Genomic DNA, 16,378 nt, shown 5'->3' with positions numbered 1-16,378 from the left:
ACTTAAAGAAGGAAGGGTATAGTGTGACCCTGATGGTCAAAAGAAAAGGAGGGACTGCTAGGAACATCTCATTGCTAGGAAAAACTATCATAGCAATTAGTCTTGAGAGTAGGAAATTGTATGACATTTCTTAAGATCCATCCAGATTACGTTGGATACTGCTCAGTCATGGTTCAGTCAGCATGACTGAAGGACCCCAGCTCATTGCAAGGAGGAGAAGGACAGCCCCCACCCTGAAGAAGCAAGGATACCCCTGGACTACCCAGGTCACGCCAGCATCCCAGCCCCTCCAACACCTCTGGGGAACCCTCCCCTTATCTGCCATCAGAGATACGGAACTGCAGCAAGACCGACCGCAGGGACGTCGGGATCAAGAGCAGCGGTTGCCCCCCTGCCACGGCAGAGAGGGGGAGGACAAAAACGACCTAAAAGCGCCCCAATCCCCCCATCCCCACCACCGGGCTGGAATGGGGCAGCACACACGTGTCGGCATTGCAGGGACACCAGTGCCAGCCCCATCCCTTCCCCTTGCACAGGAAATTCACCTCCCCCCAAAAATCATGCTTGGGATGGGAAATCGTGGGGATGGGAGACCCTCGGGTTAGGAAACCATGACGGGGCTGAGAAATCCTCATTGGCTTGGGAAACCATCACGCGGTTTAAAAGCCATTGTGCGGGTGGGAACCCATCATTGAGGACAGGAAACCTCAGCAGGATGGGCAATCCTTGAGATGGGAAGCTGTTGTGGTAGGAAAAATCAACCCAGCGCAAGGCTGGCTGCAGCAGGTGCTGGCGGAATGAGCGCCGTGGAGACGACGGCTGCTTCCCTCAACAAACCCCACCCGGACCAAGCGCCATGGCAGGTACAGCAGCAGGCTCCCGCTCCTCCCGCTGCTCCACCCCATTGCTCCTCTGCACTTCCCCCAACAGAGAGGTTCCCTCTCCGGCTGCCGATGGCATTGGAGGTGCCCAGCGTGAGCATCACCACCCCGGCCATGCCGCCACCGGTCACTGCCGGCATGCTGAGCTCCTCTGGCCCAGGGCTGCTGGTGTCCCGCGCGCCTGCTCGGGTGCCCACCGTCACCTCCCAGCTGGCCCAGGCCACTGTCTGGCAGGGGGTGCCGGGGCCCCTGGGGGCCCCAGGCCAGGTGGTGCAGCTCCCCGGCGTGGTGCTGCTTCCCCCCGTGGTGCAGCTCCCCCCGATGGCGCGGCTCCCCCCTGTCGTGCAGCTCCCTTCTGGGGTGCAGCTCCCTCCTGGGGTGCAGCTCCCCCAAGGGGGGCAGCTCCCCCAAGGGGGGCAGCTTCACCCTGTGGTGCAGCTCCCCCCGATGCTGCAGCTCATTCCTGTTGTGCAGCTTCCCCGTGTCATGCAGCTCCCCTGCAGTGTGCAGCTCCCCACCGTGGCCGCTCCTTGTCCCCCTGCTTATGGCTGGGGACAGCAGGTGGTGATGGGGACACTGGTGCCCCACCACCCGATGGGCCTGGGGCTGGGGGCCAGGGGCCAGGGGGAGACCCTGAACCCCACAGGCCCCCCTGTGCTCCTCACCCTGCCGGCAGCGCCCAGAAGCCATCGGAGGCCTCCAGCAAGGACGGGGCGGCCATCGAGGACAGTGTCCCTGCTGCCAGCCCCCGCCAGACCACCCTGCCTCTGCCGACCGGCAGAACCACAACGAAGCCCAAAGGTGAGGTCTGGGGGGTGGCAGAGCCCATGGTCGGGTGGCCAAGCTTAGCAAAGCTGGCATCGCCCCGGGGTTCGATTGCTTTTGTTTCCTTTTTCAGCAGCGGTGACCACCCCGGGGGCCCCGGGGAAGCCCACGGATCTGCCCCAGCAGGGGCCAGATGCCTTCGTCGAGGCCTTTCCTGAGCAGGCAGAGGACACCACCGCCAGCCGTGTGCTCGCCTGGCTTGACATCATGGACAGCGAGGACACCGTCCCCAGTGTCCCCGACTTGAGCACCTACCTCAACAAGTTCCCTCATTTCTTGGCGTACAGGGCATACGGCGGCAGCCCCAAAGAGAGAGCGGCAGTGGCGGGGCTGGGGGATGGTGATGTCATTGTCGACAATGTCCCCGACGCTACCAACTTCCTCAGCTACCTCCCTGACTTCTCCGAGTACGTGGCAGAGGGCAGCTGCCCCAGTGAACAAGTGGCGGTGGCGGGGCTGGGGGACAGTGAGGACACTGTCCCTGATGGCCTTGATTTCCCCAACAGCCTCGCCAGCACTGCTTCCCTCAGTGAGCTCCACAACTCCTCAGACCACGTGGCAGACGGCGACTGCCCCCAGGACCAAACCGTGGCGGCGCGGCTAGGGGACAGCGAGGACACCATCTTGACCACCAATGTCCGCAACTTGACCGCCGACGTCCTCAATGAGCTCCCTGACCTCTCCGAGTACGTGGCGGAGGGTGGCTGCCCCAATGAACGAGCGGTGGCGGCGGGGCTGGGGGATGGTGAGGACACCGTCCCCAATGTCCCCGTCATCCCCAGCTTCACCACCTCCCTCAACAAGCTGCCCCACCTCTTGGAGTACAGGGCAGAGGGCGGCTGCAACAAGGAGCAAGTGGCAGCGGTGATGCTGGGGGACGGTGAAATCACCTTCCCTGATGTCCCCGACAGCCTTGCCAGCACCGCCTCCTTCAGCGAAGTCCCTGACTTCTGGCACAGCGGGCTGGAGGGCAACTGCCCCAAGGACCGCCTGGCAGCGGCAATGCTGGGGGACGCCGACCCCTTCTGGGGGGGGCCGGCCTCCCCCTTGCAGGACCCCGAGGGGAAGCAGGGCACGGTGGCGGCAGACCTCCCCACCTGGCTGCCACTCAGCCCCTCGGAGACTTCTGAGGAGAGCTCTCCGGAGACTTCAGAGGACAGTCCTGTGGAGAGTCCCCGCAAGGATCCCCTGAAGGCTCTTGTGGAGACTCCCCTGCTGAGCCCCCTGCGGATCCCGCTGCTGAGTCCCCTGGCCAGCCCCCCGGCTGCCCCCCGGCGTCACCCGCCCCACATGGCCCAACTGGTGCAGGAGGCGCTGCGGAGGCAGCCCCGGGTGCTTTTGACCCGCTTGCTGCTGCCGCCGGGTGCCGCCTCCTGCCAGATGGTGCCCAGATCGGGAGAGGTGGGCGGCAAGAAGGCCAAGCGGCCCGCACCAGCCAGCGCTCCCAAGACACAAGAGACCTCCCTGCGCAACAGCATCCCACCAAAGAAAAAGAAGAAGAGGGTGGTTGTGCCAGGTGCCCAAAAACTCAAAAACGCTGTCGGAGGGGAAGGTGGGTGGGCACGGCACGGTGTGTGTGGCAGCGGGCAGCAGGCAGGACGCAGCAAGCGGAGAGCATCCAACAGCAACAACGTGCCTGCCAAGCCATCTAGAAGCCAGAGGGATGCCAGGGGTAAAGGCCCTTCGCGCACCAGAGGGGACAGGTTTCATGCAGCCCGTCTACTGAAACCCTGCAGCACGGAGGCCTTAAACTTCTGGCCCGGGGCTCTGGCCCCGAGCCCTGCCCCGGCCCGGGGACCCTTGCCTGCCCCAGTCCCCCGGCCCCATGCTCTTCAAGCTACGGCTCCCCGCTGCCCGGGGGCTGCGATACGTTCAATGGAACGGGTGACACAGTGCTGCCAGCTGCTGGCGCCACTGGTGTCATGGCCAGGCCGCGCCCCACAGCTCCCGGCAGCAGTGGGCCGCACGCCGCTGCAGCCCCCCGGGGCAGCCCCCAGGAGCCCCTGGGCCGGGAGGAAGCTGCAGAGCGGTGGGGGCAGGGGCAAGACAGGGCAGACGCCCTCACCGCTCTGGTATGTGGGAGCCCTCTCTGCCCACCATCACGCTGCTGGCCCCGGGCCCACCCAGCGCCACTTCCACTTCTGCTGCCTTCACACCAAGCCCCTGCCTGGCACAGGCTGCAGCCGCGGCGCCACCTCGCCGTTCCTAAAGGAACAACCGCCCCCAAACCAGCATCCCCACCCCGGCCTGGTACCCACACCCCTGCTACCGCCAGCTCTGCCCCGGCCTGCTGCTGACAGCCCCACCGCCGGCAGCCCCACCGCGGGCTGCAACCAGCATCCCCAGGAACAGCATCCCCACCGCGGGCTGCAACCAGCGTCCCCAGGAACAGCAGCCCCACCGCGGGCTGCAACCAGCATCCCCAGGATCAGCATCCCCATCGCAGGCTGCAACCGGCGTCCCCAGGAACAGCAGCCCCACTGCGGTGTTGAGGAAGCCCCGCTACGACTTGAGGGAGCACGTGCTGACCTCCATCCCGCGTTTCCACCTGTTGGGGCAAGGACTGAAGGTGGTCATCTGAAAGCTACTGAAATACCCAGTAGTTCAGCTCATTGCAATTGTTTCAGACAAGGCTTTTGGCTAGAACACAGTCAAGAAAATTGAAAACCAGAACTAACCTGAACTCCCTCCTTGACTGGCACCTCTTTCTTCATCACTCCTTTGCATTTCTATAGTTCCTGCGCAGTACATATCAAGAGTTTCCTCATGAAAAGAAGCAAGAAAGATCAGTCACAATTATGCAGAAAACCTGCCATTCACATACACAGTGCCCACACAGGAGCATTATCAAGGCCCTGCCTAGACACAAAAGATTAAATTAAGGCACCGGGGAGGAGAGAGCAGGAACAGCACTCTGGCACCCACGATGAGTGACAACAATTTCTGCTCTGAACTGGGGCTTAGTCAAAGGGCAAGCACAGTACTGGTCCAGACACGAAACTGAGCGTATCGCTTAATCCCGGGCGCCCCATGCACTGTACCTTCTTCCGTCGCCTCCTGCCGACGAATGGTTTCCCAGGCTCTTCCATCTCATCGCAGCTGTATGCTGGCTCCGGGCTGACTGGGGGAACGTCTCAGCAGTTTAACTTTGCTTGGGGCTTGCTACGAGCACGAGGCTTCATCCCTTTGCCTTCGCCCCCAGCAGAAGCTGGGCAAGTGGCAGGTTTGCGAGTGGCTTGATGGAACGGAGCTTGGACACCTACCAGGCATTAAAAACCAACCAAAGAAAAAGCCAGAGAAACTGCGTTAGAGAGCAGCAGAAAGAAACAACGGGGCTCAGCACTCTTTCACACACGGGGTTTGGAATTTGGGAGACTGGAGTTCCCAACAGACTCGCCTCTTGCAATGGAAACATCCTGTAGCTTTTGAGCCTGACAGAAATATGACAGACTGCCCCCATCCCTACGCTGCAGCTGCCCCAAGCGTTTGCTTGTCCATGTCCAGCTCTCTTCCATGCTGGCAAGGGATGTTTAATCTGCAAAAGAGGCAGTCCTACAAACCGTCAGCCAAATGCCTCTTCTCTCTCAGATGTGAAAACTGCAGTGAAAGACAACACAGGTACAGGACAAGGCTTCTGCTCTGGCTTACGTTTTCAAAAGCAAGGTCTTCCCAATCTCTCTTTTCCAGCTGCCGCCAACACCTGCAGAAAGGGTCTGCTTTTGATCAGCTGGATGATGAGTGCTAACTACCAAATCCCAGCACAGGACGTTACACCGCAGGCTGCAGATTTCCAGCCCAACCCCAAGGACTGAATAACCTCCCTCCTGCCATTGGGCTGACGGCAGCATTGCACATCCCCTGGCTTCTCCAGCTTCTCCTTCTGCAGACCTCTCGGCTGTTAACATGCCAAACTTCCCAGCCCCCTGCGTTTTGAGAAGGCTGCTTTTGGCTTGGACTAGAGTAGCAGTTAACACCTGCACTCCTGAACCCTCGTAGACCTGAGCGTGCTCCTCACAGCTCCGTACCGCTCTGCCCTGGGGGAAGTGAGGCTCAGGGGGAGCCGTGCTGCACAGATATGTGCTGGAAGGCAGTGCAATGAGAATACGGATACGAGACTGGTGGGGGAAAGGTCGAGTATCGACCCTGGGAAGCGTGATGCCAGATCAGTGTCTGCAGCAGGATCCAGGCAGCCACAGAGCTGAGCAGCGACTCTCTTTGGAGACCATGACGCAACGGGTACCCTCACTCCCACAACCCGCTCTAGATGACATCCCACCTCTTGCATCCGTGCCCTCCCTTTCCCCTCCAGCTTGCCAGACATACGGCAGTGGCAGCAGGTCACTCCCGTTCTGCTCCCTACATCCCCCCTTGATGACTTGAAGGAAGGCTGCTCCCGGCATCTTCCTCGTGCCCACCCCAGCCTCCCTCAACAAGTCGACTGCAGGCCACTTCTGCTTGCGCAGGAGCTTAGGCAGCGTGACAAGATCCTGGGGTGCACAAAGAAGGGGGTGCTGCCCTTCCCCCAGGGCCGTTGGCTCTCTGCTGGTGAGCACTGGGAAAGCTGGGAAAACACCCTGAGAGCACCCTTACCCAGTCGCCGTGCCAGGAGGTGTGACACCATCGGGGGAAAGCAGCGCAGCTCTACAGATCTGTTCTCATCTCTCCAGCCTTCCTTTTCTCCTGACGGTTTCCGTCAGCAGGGTTTGCTCCCGAGTTCTGGCAGACGCCAACAGAAACCCTGCCGTTATGGCTGAGGAACTAACTCACCCAGGAGCTATTTTTCCAGAAAGGGCTACGGTTACTTGTCCGACAGAGGCCACGCCCAAACAGAGTTTCTGAGGCACCTCCTGAGCACAGGCGTGCAAACAAGGGATTGCTAAGACTCAGAGTAACTCGCATCATTTAAGAACCCACAACAGGCAACTGAATGTGAAAAGGAGCACAAAGAAAGGGGTCTTTTCAGAATCGCTATCTCTTTCTTTTTCATGCCCGTACTTTCCTCACCACGGGGAGCAAACACAGACTCTGCAGCCCCTGCAGGCACAGACGGTTCTGTGGGACAGAGGGGAGAAGAAAGTAGAGAGACCTGCACACGGAATTTTCAAACCTGGGAAGAACCAAGTCGAAACACCTGCAAAGTGTACTTACAGAAATTTAAACCCGATGCAGCCGACTCGTAGAAGCGAGGATTACAGAGAACTAGAGGGGAGCACTGCAATCCAAGGGGGAAGCAACACAGGCAGCTCTAACCGCACATTTTCCCCTGATTGCCTTACACACAACAGGCCTGGGATCCCCACTGCTCACCTCACCCTGGAATAGTCCCATTCCTCCTCTGAACCATCCGCCCTCGGTACCCCCGTTTCCCAGAAGCCCGCAGCACAGCTTGGGTGGGGGGACAGGCAGGTATCCCACCTTGGGGCCCAGAGAGGGGCACAAGCGTTACCTGTGGGATTCAGAAAAGGAGTTCATTACCAAGGCCTGCTTCAAAACGTTCATCATCAAGGCCTGCTTAGAAGTTGGTCACCAACAACTGACAGCTCCCAAGGACAGAGTAGAGCTAGGAAGGAAGTGAATCAGCATGCCCGCAGAAAGCAAGGACAGAGGAGAGGCCTGTAAGGTAAGAAGGAATCTCTGAATCAAAGAGTGAGCTCAGCACAAAGATCATGGGCAGTCTGAACAGAAACCAAGAAACTCCCTGAGCACTGGCGAGTGTCAGCTGTCTTCTTAACAAAAGGAAACCGCCAAATCAGCATGCTGAGGTGGAAAAAACCAACGAGGTCAACAAGCGGACAGCTGGAACTTGAGGAGAACGACCACCAAGGACCCCCGAAAGAAGCCCCAGAATCAAACAGCGCATGCTCCGGTGGGAGGGGAAATATGGTCATGATTTCTGGGAAATACTTGGAATATCAATGACTTTCCTCGGAAAATTAAGGAATCTGTACGTTTTAAGTTTGACAAATACTTTGCTGGCGTGACCTACGGCATGCACGCTGGGCGGAGATATCCCCCGTTCATCCAGCGCTGCAATAAAGAAGGCCTGCTTTCTGAATGCCAATTTGGTGTTAGAAAGGTTTTGGACCGGTTGGCGGTCGCACAAGCATCTGCCAAGGGAGCTGCCTCCAACCAGGAGCGTTCCCCGCCGGCTGCTCTGCCAACAACGCCCCGGCGCGTGCTCCCACCAGGAGGCAGAAACAGCTCCGTGTCTGGAAATCCCCATTTCTCAAAGGCTGTCGGCAGAGGCGGGGCTGTCCATCAGCACCAGACCCACAGGAGGGGACAGCAAAGGCCCCTGGCCTGTCCCCACCACAGCATGCCTGCCCCAAAGCCCGGAGCCGCCTGCAGAGAGGAGGCCACTCTGCCTTCCCCTGCCCTGCGGACATCCAACACCCACCTCCAGCTGGCAGGGCTGGGGCTGGCGACCCTGGGGACAGCAGCAGGAACCGCTCCCACCCTGCTGCTGGGGCTGGCCCTGGGGCTGAGCCCTCGGGCCCAGGGCTTGGGACTGGGCCATGGCGGGGCCCGTGGGCGGTGAGGCCTCCAGGCCCCTGCCCCAGGCCCATCCCCACTGCCACATACCTGCTAGTAAAAGAAAACAACAAAATAAAATAAAAACGCATAAAGCAAGGTAAAGTAAAGTAAGATTAACCAACATAAAATAAAATAATAAAAATTAAACCCAAAGAAAATTTAATAAAATCAAATACAATAACATCACATGAAAGAAACTAAACTAAAATAACATAAACCAACATAAGAAGACAGAAAATAAAATAAAGTAAAATCAAGTAAGCTAAAATAAAATCCTGTGTCTACTTGTATCCCTTTTGATTTGTGTCCTCAAAAGTGTTTCTGCAGCTGTAAACCCCCTGGCATTTCAGGCAAAGAGTGGTCTCCTTGCTATGCGCCTCATCGTGAGTGCAGGGAAGAGAAGAGAAGAGAAGAGAAGAGAAGAGAAGAGAAGAGAAGAGAAGAGAAGAGAAGAGAAGAGAAGAGAAGAGAAAAGAGAAGAGAAGAGAAGAGAAGAGAACAGAAGAGAAGAGAAGAGAAGAGAAGAGAAGAGAAGAGAAGAGAAGAGAAGAGAAGAGAAGAGAAGAGAAGAGAAAAGAGAAGAGGAGACGAGAAGAGACGAGACGAGACGAGACGAGACGAGACGAGACGAGACGAGACGAGACGAGACGAGACGAGACGAGACGAGACGAGACGAGAAGAGAAGAGAAGAGAAGAGAAGAGAAGAGAAGAGAAGAGAAGAGAAGAGAAGAGAAGAGAAAAGAGAAGAGAAGAGAAGGGTTGAGTTGGCAGGGACCTCCAGGGATCCTTCAGGACTCTCTAGCTGAGGTGAAGACGACTAGCAGGAGCAAGACAAAGGCTGAGAGGGCTGCCGTCACTTTCAGGAAAGGTCTTGAGGGTGAAGGCCAAAGGAGGAGAAAAGCTCTTGAGTGCAAGGAAAAAGATGGTCAGGAAGAGAAAACAATTTGGGACTTCTTTCCCAGAAGAAGACCTCACCATAAGCAGGGTAGTAGCAAATGTCCCTTGGTGCATCGGTCAGGAGCGGTGAGGCCATCCTGCACGTGCTCTACGGCTCTGCACAGTTCACGCAGAGGGAACCCAAAGCCTTGCTTTCACCTCTGGCATCCCCACAACCAAATGAATGGCTATGGTACAAAGAGCCTTCACGACGCAGTCTGAATGTCCAGCTGTATTTAGCGGGACGCCCAGCAGCTGTGCCCGGTGCATGGCCAGCAAGGGCAGGGACAGCCCCCTGAGCCTCCTGGGCCCAGGGACTGCCTCGGGGCCAGCAGCCCTGAAAGGGTTAAAGCCAAGGTAGACAAAACTACTGCATGAAAATGCTTCCTGAAAGAATGAAAGCCTAGGGGCAAGGAAGATATTTTACATATCTTAATCACTTAACTAAACAAAAGAAAGGCCTATGTGATTTAGAGTGTAGTTAGAATGGTTGTAAGATAAGGGGGCTCCGGGATAATCCCATCTCAGACAACTGGGCCTTGGGAGAAGAAATGTATGGAAGATAGGAAGTCACAAAAGAATGGCAACAGCCTTGAAGGACACCGTTTAGGTGATCCTAGGACTGAGTTTGCAGAGAAGCAAGGGTCGGTCAGCGAACACAGTGAAGAAGACTACGAGCCTTCATCTGAAGACTCCCAAAGAGCACTTGAAGACCACCACGGGAGACGACTGTGCATGCAGATCGGACATTTGCATATGTTAATGAGCTCCAGGAATTCTCATGTTTATGTAAATGATTTCTTGGAATTTCTGTGAATATGTAGGACTTTATAGTATATAATCTCTGAAGGTCTACCAAATCGTTGGAGCGCTTCTGGTGGAGAATCCCCAGTGCTGCCCAGCGCTGCAATAAAGAATACCTGCTTAATAGTGACTTCATTGCTATTGAGTTTCATTTCAGGGACTCTCTGAATCCTCGGTTTCTCCCTTGGGGAGATTCAGACTGTGAGGAGAAGCACCCGTGAATATTTGTATCAGTTTTGGCGACCCAGGTGGGACCCTCTCTGTTTGGCTGCAGGACCCGTTGAGAACGGGATTCCCTAGGGTACCCCCGGAAAATTTCCGGAGGGACTCCTTCTCTGAATCGGATCACTGCGGGAGCAGATAAGGACCGTCTTCAGAAAAAGGTATTCTTTCTGAAATTTGGTTTGGGACTAGGCATTTGTTGGAAACCCCTGTAAGCCGTGAGTGGTTCACACTTGGTGGAGTATACCGGGCTGCTAGCGCCTTAAAGGAATACGCTTGGGAGCACTTCGGTGCTCATTTGGAACACTTGCATTTGGATACATTGGATCTTGGCTTTGGAACTCGGTTATTTGGTTTTGGGATTGTGTTTGGCATGTTATAAGGACAAGTAGTTGCTCTGTGTTTGCTTTTAGGATTTTTGTTCATTGTATTGGTATGTGAGCGTTTTTGTTGTCAAAAGTGTCTATACCGTCCTGTGCGTGCGTGAATGAGACGTACTCTTAGTACAAAGTGAGTGCGGAGTCCTGATCCGTGGTTTCGTTGTCCTGCAAGGGAAACGGCCGGAGATGGACGAAGCAAAAGAAAAAGATTGTATGGATGTAAAACAGTAATTCTGTAACCCTCTAAGTGGTAAAGTGTGGACGGTGGAACTAACTGTTAAAATACTGCGGGAATACAGGAGAGAACTGGGACCAATAAAATGGGAGGGTCACAACAAAGTAAAGAGATACCAAAGAAATCTCTGTTAGGTTGCATTTTATATCACTGGAAGGGCATAGGGGGTCCTCCTGCAGGAAATGTGAATAAGAAAACTCTAATTAAGTATTGTAATCAGTGATGGCCATTGTATAAATTAGATGATGAAGAAAAGTGGCCTTTGAATGGGACTCTGAAGTCTAATGCCTTGCTGCAACTCCTCTGTTATTTTGAAGGAGGGAGGGAAAATGGGACGAAGCTCTGTATGTGGATACGTTTTCACCCTTCGAAATCACCCCGAGTGGCAGAAAGATTGTGGTTTTAATTTTGCTCCCCAAGATCCCATGGTGTTGGCTTTGGAAAAGGAAAATCAGAAAGAGTTCGGGAAGTTGAAGCGATGTTGTTCAGCATGTAGTATTGGACAGAGGTGTTGGAAGGTGAAAGAGAAACCCAGAAAGGCGGAAGAAAAGTGCCTTTCCGGATGGATGATGTGGATAAGTGGAAGGATGCAGTGAAGAGGTACAGGGAGGACCCAAGTGGGGCTGCGAAAAGGTTTGAGTGGATTACTAAGAACTTGGACCCGGATTGGAAAGATGTGGATCTTATGCTAGATGCTAGGACTGAACCTGAGAAGCAGCTTGTATTAAAGGCAGCCCGAGCTCCTGTAGAAACACAGACTGAGGGACGAGTTTTACAGGGCACAGCTGAAGATCATGCGCCCTCCAGGGACCCAGGTTGGGACCCTAATGATCCAGCTCCGTACTGTTTGATTGCAACGATACTGAACCTGGATCAAATTTGGAATAGAACATGCGATCCCAAAGGCAGGTAACTGGTCGGCTCTGTATGCTGTCAAGCAGGGGCAGAGCTTTTTAAACGCCCACGGAGCTTTTAGATCGCTTATGGGCTGCTGTGAGAAGATTTACTACTAGTCAGAAGCTGCCACACAGCAGCTGGTATCTCTGTTTCTGGGACAATCCACTAATGGTATCAGAAAGAAACTTCAGAAACGTAGGGAACCAGACATAGGGAATTTAGAAAAGTTGCTGGAGGAAGCGTGGAGAGTATATCGGAATGGGGAGGGGAGGACAGAAGGAAACTGGGAAAGGAGATAGTGGCTCCGTTAGCCACATTCTCTGTATTGAATCAAACCTTGTTACCTCTAAGTACACAAAATGTTCATGTTGTGGGAGCAACTGGGCAGGTTGAAAAGGTTTTTTTCTTGAGACCATTAAAATTTAGAATTGGGAAGAGTGTGGGGATTCACAAATTTCTCCACCTGCCTGAGGCTCCTAGACCATTGCTGGGGAGAGACCTATTAGAACAACTAAATGCCGAAATAAAATTTAGAAATGGGGAAACTGAATTTAAAATACCAGATGAAAATCAGACTGAAATTTTAAGTTTGGTTCTTACTGACCCCAAATTAAAGAAGAAGAAATTACACAAGAAATAAAAGACCAGGTATACCCAGGAGCGTGGGCCTCAGGAATGCCTGGAAAGGCTAAAAATGCTGAATTGGTTGTTGTTAAACTCAAAGGAGGGGCACGACCTGTTAAGATAAAGCAATACCCCTTGAAATTGGAAGATAGGCGAGGGGTACAAAGTATTATAGAAGAGTTTATAAAATTTGGACTATTAACTGAATGCTCTTCAGAATATAACACTCCCATGCTGCCTGTCAAAAAGCCTGACGGCAAAACTTATCCATTGGGGCAAGATTTGCGGGCAATAAATCAAATAGGTGAAGATTTGTATCCAGTAGTGGCAAACCCCTGTACTCTCAGTGGTTTACTGTATTAGATTTAAAGGATGCATTCTTTTGCCTTACCTTGGCTCCAGAAAGCTGCAATTTATTTGCCTTTGAATGGGAAAACCCTGATACAGGACGAAAAACCCAACTGACCTGGACAGTGTTACCCCAAGGATTTAAAAACAGCCCTACCATTTTTGGAAATCAATTAGCTAAGGAATTAGAGACCTGGGAGAGGCCCCCAGGAAACGGGATTCTTTTGCCGTATGTGGATGATACATTAATAGGCACAGAAAAGGATGAAGAGTGTAAGGAATGGACTGTGAGCTTGTTGAACTTTCTGGGATTAAGCGGTTATCGAGTCTCATTACAGAAAGCCCAAATCTTGAAGAAGGAAGTGATATACCTGGGATTCGTGATTTCTAAGGGACAAAGACAGCTCGGGAATGACCGAAAGGAAGCTATCTGCAGAACTCCAGAACCCAACACGGTAAAAGAGCTTCGAACCCTTTTGGGAATGACAGGTTGGTGCCGGTTATGGATCTCTAATTATGGACTTTTGGTTAAACCTCTGTATGAACTGTTGAAAATAGCCAGACACAATTACTGTGGACTGATGAAGCTGAGAGGGCATTCAAGGAACTGAAATTGGAGGTAATGAAAGCTCCAGCTTTGGGCCTACCAGATGGAACGAAACCTCTCTGGCTGTTCTCGTATGAAAGGCAAGGAGTGGCTCTGGGAATTCTGGCCCAGAAGCTGGGTCCTTATAAATGAGCTGTAGCGTACTTCTCTAAACAATTGGATGAAGTAAGCAAAGGATGGCTGGGATGCCTTTGGGCAGTGGCCGCCGTTGTTTTGATTGTCCAAGAAGCTCAAAAATTTCCTTTGGGACAAAAGATGATTGTGCACACTTCCCACACTGTAACCTCCGTTTTAGAACAAAAAGGGGGACCCTGGCTTTCACTATCAAGATTCTTGACATATCAAGCAGTTTGGATGGAACAGGATGATATGGAAATCGTTACATCTACAATTATCAACCCTGCTTCCATTTTAAGTGATGAACAGGAAATGGAGACCGTCGTGCATGATTGTATAGAAACTATAGAAACCGTATATGCAAGCAGAGCAGACCTGAAGGAGGAGCCACTGGAGGAAGCCGACCGAACGGGGTATACTGATGGGAGCAGTTTCGTAAAGAACGGAGTTCGAATGGCAGGATGTGCTGGAACCACCACAGAGCGACTGGTGGAAGCGAAGTCACTCCCTAAGGGCACATCTGCACAACGAGCTGAAATGAAATAGTTGCCCTAGGGAGAGCGTTGGAGCTGGCCGAAGGGCTGCGAGTAAATATCTGGACGGATTCAAAATATGCCTTGGGTGTAGTCCATGCCCATGGAGCAATTTGGAAGGAACGAGGACTCTTGACTGCTCAAGGGAAAGGTATAAAACGTGCTGACAGAATTTTGCGACTTTTAGATGCTGTACAACTTCTGTCAGCAGTGGCAATTATGCACTGCAAAGGACATCAGAAAGGTAACACTGACAGGGAAGTGGAAATTGGCTGATTACAAGGGCAGGCGAGCTGCAGAACAAGGTGAGGTATTAAGCATAATTCCTGAAAAATCTTTGCCACCACCTGAAACAATTGAATGTGATGAAAAGGATCAAAAGCTGATGACTAACTTAGGAGCTGAAATCAGCCCATCAGGATGGGCACTGCTGAAAGATAACAGAATAATAGTTCCCTTTAGCATATTATGGGAACTTCTAAAAACAGAGCACAACAAAACTCATTGGGGAACTGAAACCTTAACCACCTCTCTTCTTAAGCAAATTGTAGCTAGAAATTTCTATCAGACTCTAAAGACTGTAGTTAATAGATGTGAAGTATGCTTAAAGAACAACCCAAAAGTAGAAAACCGTGTGAAATTTGGAAATATCAGCAAAGGAAATGTTCCAGGTCAAAACTGGCAGATAGATTTCTCGGAACTCCCCAGAAAAGGGGGATATAGGTATTTGCTAGTATTAACTGACCCTTTTTCTGGGTGGCCTGAAGCCTTCCCTTGCAGAACAAATAAAGCCCGAGAGGTAACAAGAATTCTGTTAAAGGAAGTTATTCCTAGATTTGGAGAACCAGAGGCAATGTCCTCTGACAAGGGACCACATTTCATATCACAAGTGGTCCAGCAAGTTAGTAAGTTTTTAGGAATCTGTTCCAATCCAATGTCAGGGGAGGTTTCAATACGATCCCAGGGACGAGATTAAGACGCTGGAATCGGTCAGATGTCGTACAACCTTTTACTTTTATTTGAGGGGAGAAGAGAATGGAGGGAGGAGGGAGGGCAAGGGAGGAGAGGAAAAGGATAGGGGAGAGAGAGAGAGAGAGAGAAGGAGTTTATCACCACCACTCCGAGTCCGATGATCTTCCGCTGGGTCTTTGGTGGCCTCAGGCTTCGTCGGGGACGGAGGCGAGGGGGGGCCTTGAGGGTGCAGGAACGGAAGGAGTGGTCGCGCACGCCGCCGCCGCTGCCCCCGCCGAGGGGCACGTGTGCTCCTTATATAGGGGCTCTCACGGATGCGCGGATCACAAATGCGTACGTGCGGTTTCTCACGGACGTGCTGCTCCCGCCTGTGCTCTTCCGCACATTTAGTCCCTGTGCAGGGGCACGAGTTTGTTTTTCTCAAAACTGTGGAGAAGAGGGCTTTCTCGAAGCACAACGCTGGATAGTGCCACAGCAGCAATGTCGAGACAAAACCGCATTTCATAACGGTTCTATACAGGTGATTGGGGGGGGGGGGTTAATACAGCCTCTGCCCACAGGTGGGCAGCAGGTGGGCAGCGGCGCGCACCAAGCGGGCAGCACCAAGCGCAGGGCATCTGAGGACACCAATGGGCCCGCCTCGGTGCTCCAGCCACCCAGAAGCCCTGGGGACGCCGGGGGGCAAAGCGCCCCGCCCCCGCCGCCCACCCGCCCACCCCGCCCGCTGCTGCTCGAGAAGGCGCGCAGCACGCATCCCCGCGCCATGCGACCCCACGACAGGCTGCTGCGCAAAAGGTCCAGGCCAAAACACTGCGGGGGCCGAGGACGCCCCGCTCCGACCTGAGGGCCCACCTGCTGGCCTCCATCCAAAGCTTCCACCCGCTGGGGCAAAGGGTGAAGGCGGTGGGGCCCGTGCGCCAACCGCCCCAGCCGGAGCCCCAGGCCGGCCCCAGCGTGCCCCCCAAGGTCCCCAGGCCCCTGCCCCCTGCCCCCACAGCCGGCGAGGGGCCCGCTGCCTCCGAGGCCCCAGCTGACGGCCAGAAGGAGACGGCACCGGCGGCGCCATCGAGCAGCAAGGCGCGCACCGGGGCTGCCGCCAAACCCAAGCGGCCCAGCTGGCTGCACCTCTCGCCCACGGGGGGCCAAACCCCGCGGGAGGGGCTGCCGCAGCAGCTGCACATGTCGCCGCGCCTGCCGCGCCCTCCCGCCGACTCCGCGCTGCCGCCTGACTCCCGCTGGCCCCGGGCTAGGCCCACCCCGCTGGAGGAGCAGCAGGAGTCCGTGCCCATCACGCCTGAGCAGCGGCCCGAGCGGGAGCGCCTCAAGAAGCTGGCCCAGGAGGAGCGGCAGCGGGCGGCCCTGCAGATGACACTGGGGCAGCTGCAGTTTTGTGCAGAGGGAGATCGACATGCAGATAGCCGACGCCTACGGCTACCCATAAGCCACCGCTCCAGCACCGTCCC

At 54.4% G+C, this 16,378-nt stretch overlaps 1 protein-coding gene across 4 annotated transcripts in view; it reads right to left on the bottom strand.

Annotated features, from left to right (window-relative positions):
- LOC148055335 (maestro heat-like repeat-containing protein family member 7) overlaps nt 1–16,378 on the bottom strand; it is a 48,925-nt gene that overhangs the window by 18,156 nt on the left and 14,391 nt on the right. For 3 of the 4 annotated variants that reach the window (XM_087761225.1, XM_087761224.1, XM_087761226.1), the window contains 2 exons: nt 4,748–4,965; nt 4,385–4,469 (listed from right to left, as the gene is read on the bottom strand). The gene's annotated coding sequence lies outside the window, so the exon portion shown is untranslated. The remainder of the gene's footprint in view (nt 1–4,384; nt 4,470–4,747; nt 4,966–16,378) is intronic. The other variant, XM_087761227.1, reaches the window with a different exon arrangement.

Source organism: Nipponia nippon, unplaced genomic scaffold, assembly GCF_047370975.1.
Source record: "Nipponia nippon isolate SJK-2023a ecotype South Korea unplaced genomic scaffold, ASM4737097v1 scaffold_23, whole genome shotgun sequence".
Lineage (NCBI taxonomy): Eukaryota > Metazoa > Chordata > Aves > Pelecaniformes > Threskiornithidae > Nipponia > Nipponia nippon.
Note: the sequence above shows the minus strand (reverse complement) of the source record. Positions and strands in the feature narration are given on the sequence as shown.